The following is a 14,945-nucleotide window of genomic DNA, read 5'->3' on the forward strand; positions in this document are numbered from 1 at the left end:
ATCAGGATTTTTAAATTACATTCAATTGTTTTCTAACTTCAAAAACATTGCTTAACTGTTGTTTAAAGCTATTTTCAAAATATGTTAGAAATACAATAAAATGTCTATTCACAATTTCCCAAATGTAACTTATTAACACAATGATCTCTTCTACTTACCTATTTGTATTAATTTTATATTATTCTTTGGACAGGATATAATTTATTATCTTTTATCCCTCTTAATTGGGTAGTATAAAGATTAAACATTTATAAAATTCAGTCCCCAAAATATATGATTCAGAAGAGATAATTGTGTATCTCTTAATAATTTGACAGGTGGAGGTTCTTACTGGCAGACCAGATCTACTCCACAAAAGACGTTCAGAAAATATTCAACATCTCTAGCAATGAGAGAAATGCAAATCAAAACTACCTTAAGATTTCATCTCACTGCAGTCAAAATGACAATCATTGAAAATACAAGCAACAATAAATGTTGGCGAGGATGTGGGGAAAAGGTATACTTATACATTGCTGCTGGGAATACAGATTGGTGCAATCACTCTGGGAAGCAATGTGGAGATTACTTAGAAAACTTGTAATAGAGCCACCATTTGACCCAGTTATGCCACTCCTCAGTTTGTACCCAAAGGACTTAAAATCAGCATACTACAAGTTATGCAGCCCCATCAATATTTATATCTACTCAATTTACAATAACTAAACTATGGAAGCAACCTAGGTTCCCTTCAATAGATAAATGGATAAAGAAAATGTGATATAATATACAATGGAATATTACACAGATTTAAAGAAGAATGAAATTATGACATTTGCTTGTAAATGGATGGAGCTGAAAAATATTATACTAAGCGAAAAAAGCCAATCCACCCAAACCAAAGGCTAAATGTCTTCTCTGATATGCAATGCTAATTTACAATAAGAAGGGGGAGCTAGGGAAGAATAAAAGTAGTTTGGACTGAGTAAAGGGGAGTGTAAGGAAGAGATGGGGATAGAGGGTAGAAAGGATAGTAGAATGAATCAAACACTATTACCCTATGTGCATATATGACTAATGACCTGTGTGAGTCTACATTCTGTGCAACCAGAAGAATGAGAAGTTATACTCCATTTATATATGATGTGTCCAAATGCATTCTACTGTCCTATATAACTAATTAGGATAAATTTTATAAAAGATATTCAGAAAGACAATTTGTTCCATCTTGGGATCTGACATCGCTTCAGTTATTACTATTATTTTCGTGGCTAAAACTCCCTGTCTTCCATGTCTGTAATTTTGCTTTATGTAAGTAGGAATAGAGGAAGTCCTGAGAGAGCAGTTTATTTTTAAACTATTGAGAAGATATTTGGCACACACATAATTCCACACATATTTAACATCTGAGAAGTTAGCCTAAGGACTGAGTAAATGTCAACTGTTGGAGAGATCATATGGTTGAAAACAAAGGAAACATACTGAGGGGAGCACTGTCATTCTATCATATACTTCATGAAAAGTATACTAAATTGATGTTCAATGCATGATGTAAAACATTTCATTTTGTGTGTTTATGCTTTGTAGAAATTAGCTTTATTCTTAGATGCTTAGCTTTCTTATTTCATTAAGAAAAGCCAAAAACACAACTTTAATTTTTTTTTTTTTTGGTCGTTAATATCTTCTTTTGTGTATGTGTGGTACTGGAGATGGAACCAAAGTGCTCATTAATACTAGGCACTCAATGTAAGACTGAGCTACATTCTCAGCCCTTTTCTCTCCCTTCCCTCACCTCACGCTGATGAGAAAGAATCATGCTAAGTTCTTTCAACCTGCAACTCTGAATCAGCTTCTGTAGCGCTGGAATTACAAGCATTTGGCCCTTCCATACTTATTATTATTTCCTTAGCAAAATTTTCCTCAAGGTGAAATTATTAATGTCTGCAATTAAACTCAATTGGGTTTTCCCATACATATGTTCCCTTTCCATTCTAAGGAAATTATGCTTGATATATTATATACATATCAATATTTATAAAGAAATTTTACATGGTCAGCCTTAACATTTATGTTACTAAGTAAAATATATACTCTCAGTATATTGTTGGATAATAATTTTTCATAGATTATTGAGTTAACTGAATGTCTTGAAACCAGAAACATTGAAAAAAAAATCTTTTCTGTACTGTATTTTGAAGAATGTTTATTGAATGAACAGTGTTAGAAATGCAAGCACTGTTATAAATGGATAAAGGGTAGGTTTGCCTATAGTCTCAAAATACAGAGATAGTTACCTCCTTCCAGAGCTAAAAGCAGACTTCCTTATGACCCAGATTGCAAAGAAAATGTCTGTATCCAAGGGAAATGGCAAGCACAGTTTTCCTCTGTTACAATGTAGATGCTAATTGTTTTATATACTTTTATATAAAATTTACATACTTTAACTTTTTAAATTTTACCTAATATCTACTTTTTTCTAATTAATTTACTCCTACCCTTCATGAGTTATTTGTGAAGAAATAAAATATATCATTATATACTACAATTGTTATAATTATATATATGTATACATGCACATACACATACATGTGTGCCTGTTTCATATCCACATATGAAACATGCAGCAGAATTCTGAATATAGAATTGATTTCTCAGGATTCTCATTAATTTTTAAGGTTATTATTTCCTTGAACTAGGCAACCTATTTATTTATGACTGTATGTGCCTCACTGAATACAAGTAAACTTAATGTGTTGATTAAAGATTTACCTCACTAACAACTAGTGTACAAATGTGATGCCTAATTTATAAATAATTATATAAGACATGCCATTAATCATGTTATTAAATAATTAGTCCCAACAGTGCAGAATTTCAGATGGAAAATGCTTAAATCATTTAGTGCCTTCAATTTATAATTACAGATTGAAAATATTGCAAATGTTTACTTTATTGACTGTCTGATCTCTTCTGTAGTTTATTAATTGTATTTTTTTGTTATGTTAAAATTTTAATAGATGCTTTAGAGATTAGTTCCTTTTCTCTAAAATGCACAAAAGAAAATACTTTTATGTTGATTAAGGGTATATATTTATGACATATTCATTCTTATTTTGTGATAATTATTTTTATATTATCATCATATATCTACATATATATGGATATACTTACTATTTGAGCGAATTAAAATATTCTTTCATTTCAGTATACTATCTAAATACTTGTGTAGCCTCAAGGATGTTTTGTAAAAATGTATTAGATTACTGATAATATCACCCCAAGGAAAGTGATTCAAGTAGAACTATGTTGCATATATTTTTCACATTTTTTACTTTGATGATTTAGAATTTAATGTATTTTTTTCTAACTAGTTATACATGACAGAAGAATGCATTTTGTTTCATTATACACAAAGAGAGCACAACTTTTTATTTCTCTGTTTTGTACACCATGTAGAGTCACACCACTTGGGCAATCATACATGTATGTACCTAGGGTACTGATGTCCTACTCATTCCACCATCTTTCCTACCCCCTTGCCCTCTCCCCTTCCCCCCTTACCTTTGGTTTTTTGGGATTGTCTTACTTTGCTTAGCATGATATTCTCTAACTTCATCCATTTACCTGCAAATGCCATAATTTCTCTTTTAGTGATGAGTAATAGCCCATTGTGTATATATACTACAATTTCTTTCTCAATTTATCTATTGAAGAGAACCTAGGCTGATTCCATAGTTTAGCTATTGTGAGTTGAGCAGCTATAAACATTGATGTGGCTGCAACATTGAAGTATGTTGATTTTAAGACCTTTGGGTACAGACTGAGGAGTCGGATAGCTGGGTCAAATGGTGGTTCCATTACAAGTTTTCTATGGAATCTCCATACTGCTTTCCAAAGTGATTGCATTAATTTGCAGTGCCAGTAGCAATGTATGAGTGTAACTTTTACCTGCATCCTTGCCAACATTTATTGTTGCTTGTATTCTTCTTTTGTAAATCTATTTATTTATTTGTTCTACTAAGTTGTACATGAGAGCAGAATGCATTTCAATTCATAGTACACAGATGGAGCATAATTTTTCATTTCTCTGCTTGTACACGAAGTAGAGTTACATCATTTGTGCCATAATACATATACCTAGGGTAATAATGTCCATTTCATTCCAGCATATTTTCTACCCCCATAACCCTCCTTTTCCTTTCCTTCCTTCCTTTGCCCTTCCAAAGTTTCTCAGATCCTCCCATTGCCCCCTCCTCATTATGCTTCAGCATCCACTTATCGGAGAAAACATTCAATCTTTGGATTTTGGGGTTTGTTGCTTGTATTCTTGATAATTGCCAAGAGTAATATGAAAACTTAGAGTAGTTTTGATTTTCATTTCACTAATTACTAGAGATGTTGAACATTTTTTCATATATTTGTTGATTATATATGCTCTTCTGAGAAGTGTCTTTTCAGTTCCTTAGTCTTGTCGATTGGGTAATTTGTTTTCTTTGGTGTTAAGTTTTTTGAGTTCTTTATATATCCTGGAAATTAGTGCTCTATCTGATGTGCATGTAATAAAGATGTTCTCCCACTCTGAAGGTTCTCTCTCATATTATTGATAATTTTCTTTGCCGAGAAGAAGCTTTTCAGTTTGAATCCATCCCGTTTATTAATTCTTGATTTTTATTTCTTTAGCTTTAAGAGTCTGGGCAAAGAAGTAAGGATCTAATCAGACATGATAAAGTTTTGGGCCTACTTTTTCTTCTATTAGGTGCAAATTCCTAGTCTAATTCCTAGGTCCTTGATCTGTTTTTCACATTTTTATATACAAAGACATCTACCTATTTTGAATGATTCTAGAATTAGGAATGCTAATGTAAAATAGAATTCAAGGACAATTCCTAATATGTCAGACTTTCCCTAGCAAAGTGTTCTCTTTTCTGTCAATTTACCAGACCACGTGATTGCTAATAGCATTACAACTGGGTCCTCCATAGTGATAGATCACAAGTCATACTCAACTCAAAAAGCCTCAGGACAACAGCTTTCAGCATGTTACCCCCCATTAGCTGAGAGGTATTGGTTGAGAGATCCCATCCATTTATTACTGAGCACCAACTTCCCCAGGCTTTTTGGATAGTAGCAGTTTTTTACTTTCTGGGCTACCCAGATGGAAATATAACTTGGCATTGCATATAGCAGCTATCATGCTCTAACCTGTTCTGAGGTCAGGAATACATGTTTTACTAGTATTTCATTATTTGTCTGCATAGGAATTTTGAAGAAATTCTTCAAAAAAAATTATTATTTGTAGGACCTCCACCAGATTTAACTGTTGAGTAGGCTGAAAATATTTGTATGTTGATATTACTTCTTCCCCATGTGATGCTGATGTGGTTAGCTAGGTTCCTGTCCATTAACTGGCATTTGGAAACTGCATACATGAAAGAGTTAGATGTGATGAAAAATTCAAGCAGCCTATTGGGATCCATATCTAACTCTGGCTATAAACCAGAAATTTGTCAAAACTATTAAACATTGACACTAGAGACCATGATGATATTTTTTGTTTATTATTGTTATTAATATCTACCAAGTTTTACTTCATTACTCTTAAGATAGAAGTAAATGGAGCACAACCTGTGCCAGAGTCTAGTTGCCAATAAAGACATAATGTTTTCAGCCACTGAGTGAAAGAATAATTCATAAGGCAAAGCAGTTCTTTAGATGAAAGAATAAATGCATTTCCCAAAGGAACAGAGTAAAATCTTGTTTTGCAAAATCTGGTGTAAGTAGCAAAGCTTGCAAAAATGTTTTACTTCTTGGTGTCTCATTAGATTCTTTCAATTCAAAAAGTTGAAGCAGATCTAGGAATCAACACTTTATAATCCTACCAGCCACTTCTTAAGCAAATTTAAATTATAATTCTATTGTAGACTTAACTGCACATACAAGGTAAAATCATGCATATTTGGTTAAGATGCTCAGAGGAAGAATGTACATGTACCAAGAAGTTACAAAAAAAGTTTTATTGTTTATATAATGGGCTTCTCTGGGAAGAGGAGGGCATTCCTTAGCTGATCAAAACTCAGAGACTGACTTGCTCTATTTACATTAGGGAGTTGGGCCAGAATGAGGATTCCTATATATGGGAAGGTGTTTGCATGGTTTGAAGTTCACACCTGTGCCATAATAAGGAAGACCTGGAATTCATTTTTAGCTATGGAAGACCTGGGCAATAAGGGAGTAGGGAGGAGTGAGACTTTTAAAAGTCATCAGTAACATAAAAATATAGTCAAATTTTTATTACAAAAGTATTATTCTATAATATTAAACAATTCAATATGCAAATATTATACATATATTCTTAAAAATGCATTGCTAACATTGACATGAAACTGTTTAATTAATGTTTCTATCATTCTATGTCATTAATATCTCATGATACTGATCATGGTTCCATACAATGGAAACAAAAATTCTAAACAAGTGGGGTTGAGGAGTAACAAGGAAGTGATAGCATGAATTCACTTGAAATAGGCACATCAGCAAATGTTTTCACTGAGACTACATGCATGCATTTGCTACACTGACAACTCTAATGCTATTGGCTTTACTTCATGTTTGGAAACATAATATATTATTCTGTTTCTAATACATGAAAGTGAAAAGTAAGGTTGAATTAAGTCCCAAACAAAATGTTTAAGCAGTGAACCTTTGGAACATTCTCCATTATTTTAAAGTCAAGATTAATGTATTGCAAGAAATACTATGGCCTTCCTCCCCTTTAGGTTTTTGCCACAACTTAGATAAATGACTGTCCATGGTTTTTCAAAGTGTAAAAGCTTTTCTGCTACTAGTGATGAAGGAGGATGGATTCCCTGAGATTTTAACAGATTGACAATATCTTATCTTACTGGTGCACACATGCTTCATGAAGGCAGAGAAGGCAATTTACCCTCCACTGTGACTATTTATTTGCTTTTTAATTGGCTTGGACTACTTTTGTACAAGAAAACATTAAATCATAGTTGAATACAAAGGAGGTGTGTGATGGGTGAGAGCATCTGTGTGGGTAATTTCTAAGTAAATAAATTACACCTATTCAAACACTTCACAGAGCATTTACAGGAACAATTAAGTTCTCGGTCATTGCTGTTTTCCAGAGATGTACAAGTTTGTGTGGTTCCAATGAAAAAACAGTGTTGTTTTTGGAAAGAAAACTTTTACATTTAGCTATTAATGTGTCACTATTTCTATGCAAAATGATAAAGTCAAGGGAAGTGATATTTGTACTATTCATCAGACATAATGTGGCCTAAGTACAATTAAAATATAAAATCAGTTTCTCTTTTTGTCCCAATTGGACAGATCACATTCAATATATAAATTATAATTTATGAATTATAAACCAAATATGTGCAATGATCAGTTTCTACAAATATCTAAAGATGATTGAGTCCAAATCACATTTTTTTAGTATACCATAGATTTTTAATGCATCAAATTCATCCATTTGGAAATAAAGATCTACAATTTTTCTTATTGTAACAAAAGAAATATCTATCTGTAACTAGTTCAATCATGAAATTATTTGTTTGCATATGTAGATGATCTATATGTTTGCCTTTGCTTCAGATGTTAAATTTAACATTAAGATATTTTCAATAAAATAATTACTTTCACCAGTTTGAATTTAGGAAAATTCTTGACCAAAAATTGTGAGAAACTTTTTTCCCTTCACCACATTACTTTATGTATATTTGTGTCTGTAAAATAAGCAAATAAAAATTAAGAGAGCCAAGACAGTCATCTATTTGAACTTTTTCTAAGGCATTAAAGTAATAAATATTTCACCAATTCTGCTTTGTCAATCTGCTCCTGTGTTGTTTCTCAACTTCAATTATTCCACAGGTTTGAGCAGTAATCATATCATAACTTGTCTTAGAAGGTCAAACTCTTTGGAAGAACATTTAATTACATGTTTTCTTGGTTGGAAAATAAAATGTCCTAATATATCTATATGTCTAAATTAATTCAATTAATTGTATTTAATTGCAACTTTTCTCATTTATGGTGTTGTGAAGTTTCTTTCTCTATTGTCTAATAGGCTCTGTTAAAATCAGCAGAACCCAAATTTAACAAAACAAAATACAACGTAATTATTTTTGCAGAATAAAATTACAGAATAATTGCCTTAATTGTTTTTGTAACTTACTTTAAAAGATCTTTTAAAGAAAATAATATTTTCTTAAATATTATTTCCCAGGAGATATAACTTTTATATGTACAATCTTTTTTTTTAATTTTATTTGTTTATTTTAATTAGGCCTATATGACAGCTGAATGCATTTTGATTCATGGTATGCAATCGCACATATCGTGTGATGCTAATCATGTACAATTAGATGTGCAGTTTTTATTAATGTTTGTATAACTATTTTTCTTCCAGTTGAAGAAAAGGTTTTTACCTGGAACTTAGCCAAGAAGTCTCTGAATTTCAAAGCACAATTGCTTTGAAGTTTTCTTTGATTTATGTAACCATTTTATTTAACTAAAATAGACATGATATTGTTGTAAGTACTCATAAAATAACCATTTGTATTTGCATTCAAATTTTTAGGAATGTCAGTGAATCAATAGTTATGTCTTTATTCTACTATGTGCCCATAATGTCTATAATACAATACATATTCAAATTGTGTTGAATGATTGAACGGATGGGTGAATACTTTATTGCGTTATTGCTCACTAAAGGCAAGAAAAGTGTTATTATTCAATTTTTATTATTTCTAAAACTGTTGCTTAAAATTTCAGATGATTTACTCAAGGTTAAAGAACAAAATTAGGGAAAATAAATTTAGTTTGCAAAAGCCTGACCTAAATTTAATTTTATTTATATTCATTCTTCTTGGTTGTAAGTCCTGCAAATGTAGTTCTCATTTTATAATTTCAAATTATGTATTCAAAAATATAACTTGGATATAACATAATTATGACATACTTATTAAATAATATAAGCACCAAACCTATATTTCTTTCCTAACAATAAATAGTAATGATTTCAAGCAAAAATACGATAGTTATTTGCTTCAGGGACATAAGACTGCAAATCCCTTAATATGGGTCACTTACCAAGTCTAATTCATCGGATTTTCTCATGAATAGTTCCTTTAAGACTGTCATCTTATTATATCTACCAATCCAATGCAAATAATTCATAAATCTTGTCCAAGACTAATTAGGTCCCCAACTAGAAGACACCTCCTGAACTGGAAACATGATAATCAGGCGAAAAAAAAAAAAAAAAGGTGTTCTTGGAATCCCTCTTATGTATCTTGTAAATCCAAGTTACTCTGGAGGAATTTGAATTACTTGTTTTTCTTGAAGACACATTCTTGTTCATTTTATACTGTGCTTTATTTAATCTTTTTTCTTGTTAAGTCATCCTTTCTGGGATTTTTTCTCCTCTTTCTTGTATTTTGATATTTTAATATCTGTAACCTATTTATTTTTGAATATGAAATAGCTTTAAAAACAGTTTTTTGAAATGTTTTATTCTAATTTGTTATATAAGACAACAGAATGCATTACGATTCATATTACACATATAGAGCACAATTTTTCATATCTCTGGTTGTATACAAAGTATATTCACACCATTTATGTCTTCAAACATATACTTAGGGTATTGATGATGTCCATCTCATTCCACCATTGTTTTTACCCCTTACTCCCTCCCTTCTCTTTCCTCTCCTTCGTCCTATCTAGAGTTCACCTAATCTTCCCATGTTCCCCTTCCCAACTCCACTATGAATCAGCCTCCTTATATCAGAGAAAATATTCAGCATTTGTTTTTTGGGGGGATTGGCTAACTTCACTTAGCATTATATTCTCCAAATCCAGGGACACAGCCACATCCATGTTTATAGCAAGTGCTGTTTACCTGCATATGCCATGATTTTATTCTCTTTTATTGCTGAATAATATTACATTGTGAATATACCTCACATTTTCTTTTTCCACCACTTGCACATCAGATAAAGCACTAATCTCTGGGGGTATAGAAAGAACTCAAAAAGCTAAACACACACACACACACACACAAAATAACTCAATCTATAAATGGATCAAAGAACTGAACAGATATTTCTCAGAAGAGGATATACAAGCAATCAACAAATATATGACAAAATGTTCACCATCTCTAGCATTTAGAGAAATGCAAATCAAGACTACTCTAACATTTCATCTCATTCTAGTCAGAATGGCAGCTATGAAGAATACAAACAACAACAATTGTTGGTGAGGATATGGGGAAATAGGCACCATCATACATTGCTGGTGGGACTGCAAATTGGTGCAGCCAATATGAAAAGCAGTATGGAGGTTCCTTGGAACATTAAGAATGGAATCACCATTTGACCCATCTATTCCATGCCTCAGTCTATACCCAAAGGACTTAAAAACAGCATACTACAGGGACACAGACACATCAATGTTCAATAGCAGCACAATTCACAATAGCTAAACTATGGAACCAACATGGATGCCCTTCAGTAGATGAATGGATAAAGAAAATGTGGTATATATATACACAGTTTTAGCATTATATGAAAGCTTATTTTACACATAATTAAAAACTGAGGTGCAGGGATTACTTTTAACTTTAAGGATATTTGTGGTGATTTAAGTAATTTTATGAATATTAGGCAAAATGAATGCTGTGAAAACTGTTTTCTTTAATATTTGATTTTAGTGTTTTTATTTATATTTTGAGGTTGTAAACAAAAATAAATTAGCTATATAGAACAACCAGGTGACTAATAATTAGAAATCAATAAAGCTGAGACTTTGCAGCAAGTGAAAATAACCTAAGTAAATTGTATTTTGCTTTGATCTTTAGTCAGTGGATTTGAGATACAATAACAACAACATTAATAGCTTTAAAACTCCAATCACTGCAGAAATTTATTTTATATTCATAAATGAAAAATGGTAGAACACAATAAAAAGAAATCCCTGTTGATTAGATCCTGAGGAGGTGAATGTATTCCAAAGGTGGATCATTTATGTGTACACATTCTCTAAGCACTCACCTCCTAAATCTATCCCTAAGGTAATTTTAATTTCTACCTTAAAATCATAGCTTGATAACACTGAATTCTTTTTTTCTCAAATTCTATTAAAGGAGTCATAAAATACAAGAATTCATAAAGCTACACAAGAAAACTTAGTGATAATTATCCTGGTACCAGAATTAGGGTTTTATAACAAGTCTAGAAATTTAAGTAATAGACAGCTTAATTTGACCTCAATGGAAATAAAATACAAAGCTTCCTAACCCTTTCTCTATTTTTTGTTTTTTGTTTGTTTGTTTGTTTGTTTTCGGAAATACAAGTTATATCCCTACCTTTGAACAGAAAAAACTGTTCCCTTAGTGGGTCTATATGTTCTGTCAGTCACATTCAATATGTACTGGTATTATGACTGCTGACTAGAGTCACATGAACCAGAATATTCAGTACTTGTTGGACTAGCTGCTCACTGCAGATATAAGGAAGAATAGTATTCGTGCCTTATTCTGCTCTTTGCCAATAATGCCAAGTGTGAAGCTTCTGAGAAAATCTTGGAAAGGAAAGTATCAGTATCTTCATGAATTCATAGAATTAGGGAAGTGAACATTAAAATATGAAGGGAACTATAAGGATTTGGGGGCACAGGACGATGCAGAATGTTGGAAGATCAAATATTTGAAATAGAGATATAAGGTGCAAGCATTGAGGAGTTGGGAGGAAAGAATGTTAGAATGTTAACAGTGATATGTGCTATCATGGGAATTAATGAGAGGAGATAAGGAAAGAAGAAAGACTTAAACCAGAGCTAAATTCTAACAAAAGAACAGGAAAGTGAACAGGGAGCCGGTGGAAGAGAGGATAAAATTGATTTGTGCTTCTCAGATATGTTCTGTAGATCAACAGCACTGAAGGCCTTGGGTTTTTACTGCAGAATCCTTACTCGGTTTTAGACCTACTGAATCTGTGTGTCTGCACTGCATTTTAAAGAAAACCTCATACAGTTCACATTACAGTTTGAGGCACAGTGGAATAGAGAAGCAATATGTACCTCAAAGAATTTTATTTTTCCCTTTGAAAGAAAAGAGGAGAAATATCTGGAAACTTTATAATGAATCATGAGGGCATTTACTCAGCCTCTGGTCCCTGTCATGTGATGCGTAAAAGAAGGCTTTAGAGGCAACTTTAGAAGACTACAGAGCAAACATGCTCTCTCAAGAAAATTAGTTTTCTCTCACTCTCCCTCTCTTGCCCCGTATATATGTGTATCTTTATTTTACATCAATTTTTATAGCACCTTTATTTTTAATAGCTCCAAACTGGAAACCATCCAAGTATTTATGAGTAGGATAAATAAAGTAGATGTACACAACAATATGAATGATTCTAAAAACGATTATGCTAAGTGATAGAAACCAGCCAAAGAAGTACACATTATATGAATTTATTTACAAAAAATAATCTAGAAAATGCAAACTTATCACAGTGACAGGAAGGTCATTTGTGGTTTCCTGGGAGCTTTCCTGTAAGCTTTGTTTTTATGGAAACATATTTTTATACTTGGGGAGCTTAAAAATGCTAATATTTGGGGCCCACTGCTAGGGTTTCTGACCTAAATATGGGGCAGAGTTTGATTTTTGTCTGTCTTTAATATCCATGAGTATTTGCAATACAAATCTAGGGTTGACAAAAACTGATTCAAGGCAAAAAGGCAAATATAAAAGGCTAAGAAATTGAGAAAATGAATACTTACCAGTGTGAAGGAGATCCAATGGAGCACCCTGCAAGTGTGTGAGCATGATAGGTTGAGTGAGAGGAGTTGCAGGAGAATGGGATGGATGTCTGCATGAACAATGAACATCAATGTGTGGACATCTGGCAATGATTCAGGTTTAACTAGACTCAAAGTGATATATGATTATTGGTTTGGGGGATAGTATAAGCACTAGTTATATTATTATTCCTCCTTGTGTTAAAGTTTAGAATTGGTAGCTCCTTGTGTTTTGGTACAAGGTGATGACTTTCATTGGAAATAACTCAGTGTTCAGCACAGATAATAGAATTTGCAAGCATGCTACTATTTCCAAGGTTTTTGGGGGAATGGTAGAGTCCACCTGTTACAGCTTATCAAGTCTTGGAAAAACAGTTACTTAATTATATAATTCAACTTTACAAAAATATTAAATAATTTGTTTTTCCTATAAACAATAATTGAAAATATAAAAAATTGGTTATTGATAATTTGCTTACTTAATTCATAATTCTTTCTTCCCTTATTTTGTCCCCATTTTTTTTCTGGCTGTGTTTTAAGATAAAACTATTTTTTACAAGAGAATTTTTATTTAACACTTTAAATTTATTCATTAAACTTAAATATTTAATATCTTAGAATATAGTCTATTAATTTTATCTCAATGACAACTTGGTAGAGCATAGAATTATCAGTTGTTTCTTTGTTCCTTAAAACACCTGGGAAACTTAATTATTTGTAATCTTTACAACAGACTTCCAGCTGGTCACCCTATTATAATTTTTGCCTTCTATTAATCCATTTATCCCAAAGCAGCCAGAGTAGTCCATTAAAATCTAGATTTATCTGTGCTATTAAAATGTATCTTTCCAAGCTTAAAACTCTCTTGTGGCTTTAAAACTGCCAGAATAAAATACAAAATATCAAATTGAGCTAACCACTGTATATATGCTGATTATTGAGCACTCAGATGACACAACTCACAGTGATCATAAGTACAGAGATGGAGATAAAGTCAGTCTGTGTAATACACACAACACTGAAAGGGCCCATATTCTGTGTAGGGAACATATCCATGTTAATAATCCCTTGTGTGTAGGGGACAGGGTTTATAATTTGTCTAAATTTTCTAAATGAAGCCTCAAGAGGTACTGAGCATATGACTACCATCATTGTCAAAAGTGAGCGGAGTTCCTATCTCCCATGCCATGTCACACATTTTATTTTAGCTTCCAAAAACTTCATTTGCACTAGAAAATTTCCTTTGCCTCTACTGCAGCCACTCATAGCTCACCATAGAGAACAAAATTTTAAAACACTAAATTCTTCAAACCATTCAAATCTGTTAGAGGTTTCTCCTAGTTGAAAGATTTATCTCAATGTTAGTCTGTATCACTATCACAATCCTTCCCTATTCTTCCTCACACTATCAGTTCTATTATGTCTTTGTAGATATTATTGTCTGTAATTGCTTTATTCATGTTTTGTGTTCTTTTTTATGTCATTATTTTATCTCCTTCAGCCTCTTAAATAATTCAATACATCCCCTCTAATCTCCCCACCCCAGATTTTTTTCCCCACATGATAAAACAGATCCCATTTTGCTTATTCACAGCAGTATCCCAAGTGCATATCTCAGTGCCTGCAACATTATAATGTTTGTTTTGTGTGAGAGACTTCCTTTGAAATCTCTCAATACATTTCTTTTCTAGAAATGTGAGAATATATTATGATGCTCTTGCTTTTGAACTCTCTTATATATATATTAATTGTATAGTAATTTGGTGTTCAAATAATCTGACTAGTTTCTCTTTAATGCCTTTTATGTCCTCCTGTGAGTCATGTGAAGAAGGACTCATCCATGGAAATTCCTGTTCATTTGACTGATCAGAGGGACAGATATTTTGGGTAATGTAAAACAGTCTGTAAATTGCTCTCTTTACATAATTGGAGAGTGAAAAGCCATAGCACTCAGCATTTGCTGATCATATTGCCCTGCAATGCCTAGCTTTTCTCCTCTGCCCTTAATATTAAGGACAGCAAATATGACCATCTACACACTTTTGCCCTATACCTCTTTTAATTATGGAAATGATAGTGCACAAATAGCTTAGAAAGCACTTTGTCTAATTTGCGATGGTGTGGGAAAAAGCTCC

At 32.3% G+C, this 14,945-nt stretch overlaps 1 long non-coding RNA gene across 1 annotated transcript in view; it reads left to right on the top strand.

The window, feature by feature from the left end:
• The window catches only part of LOC144366165 (uncharacterized), a 33,782-nt gene continuing 18,837 nt past the window's right edge, over positions 1–14,945 (top strand). Inside the window, exon 1 of the long non-coding RNA XR_013425061.1 lies at positions 1–14,697. This is a non-coding gene — a long non-coding RNA (uncharacterized LOC144366165). The remainder of the gene's footprint in view (positions 14,698–14,945) is intronic.

Source organism: Ictidomys tridecemlineatus, chromosome 8, assembly GCF_052094955.1.
Source record: "Ictidomys tridecemlineatus isolate mIctTri1 chromosome 8, mIctTri1.hap1, whole genome shotgun sequence".
Lineage (NCBI taxonomy): Eukaryota > Metazoa > Chordata > Mammalia > Rodentia > Sciuridae > Ictidomys > Ictidomys tridecemlineatus.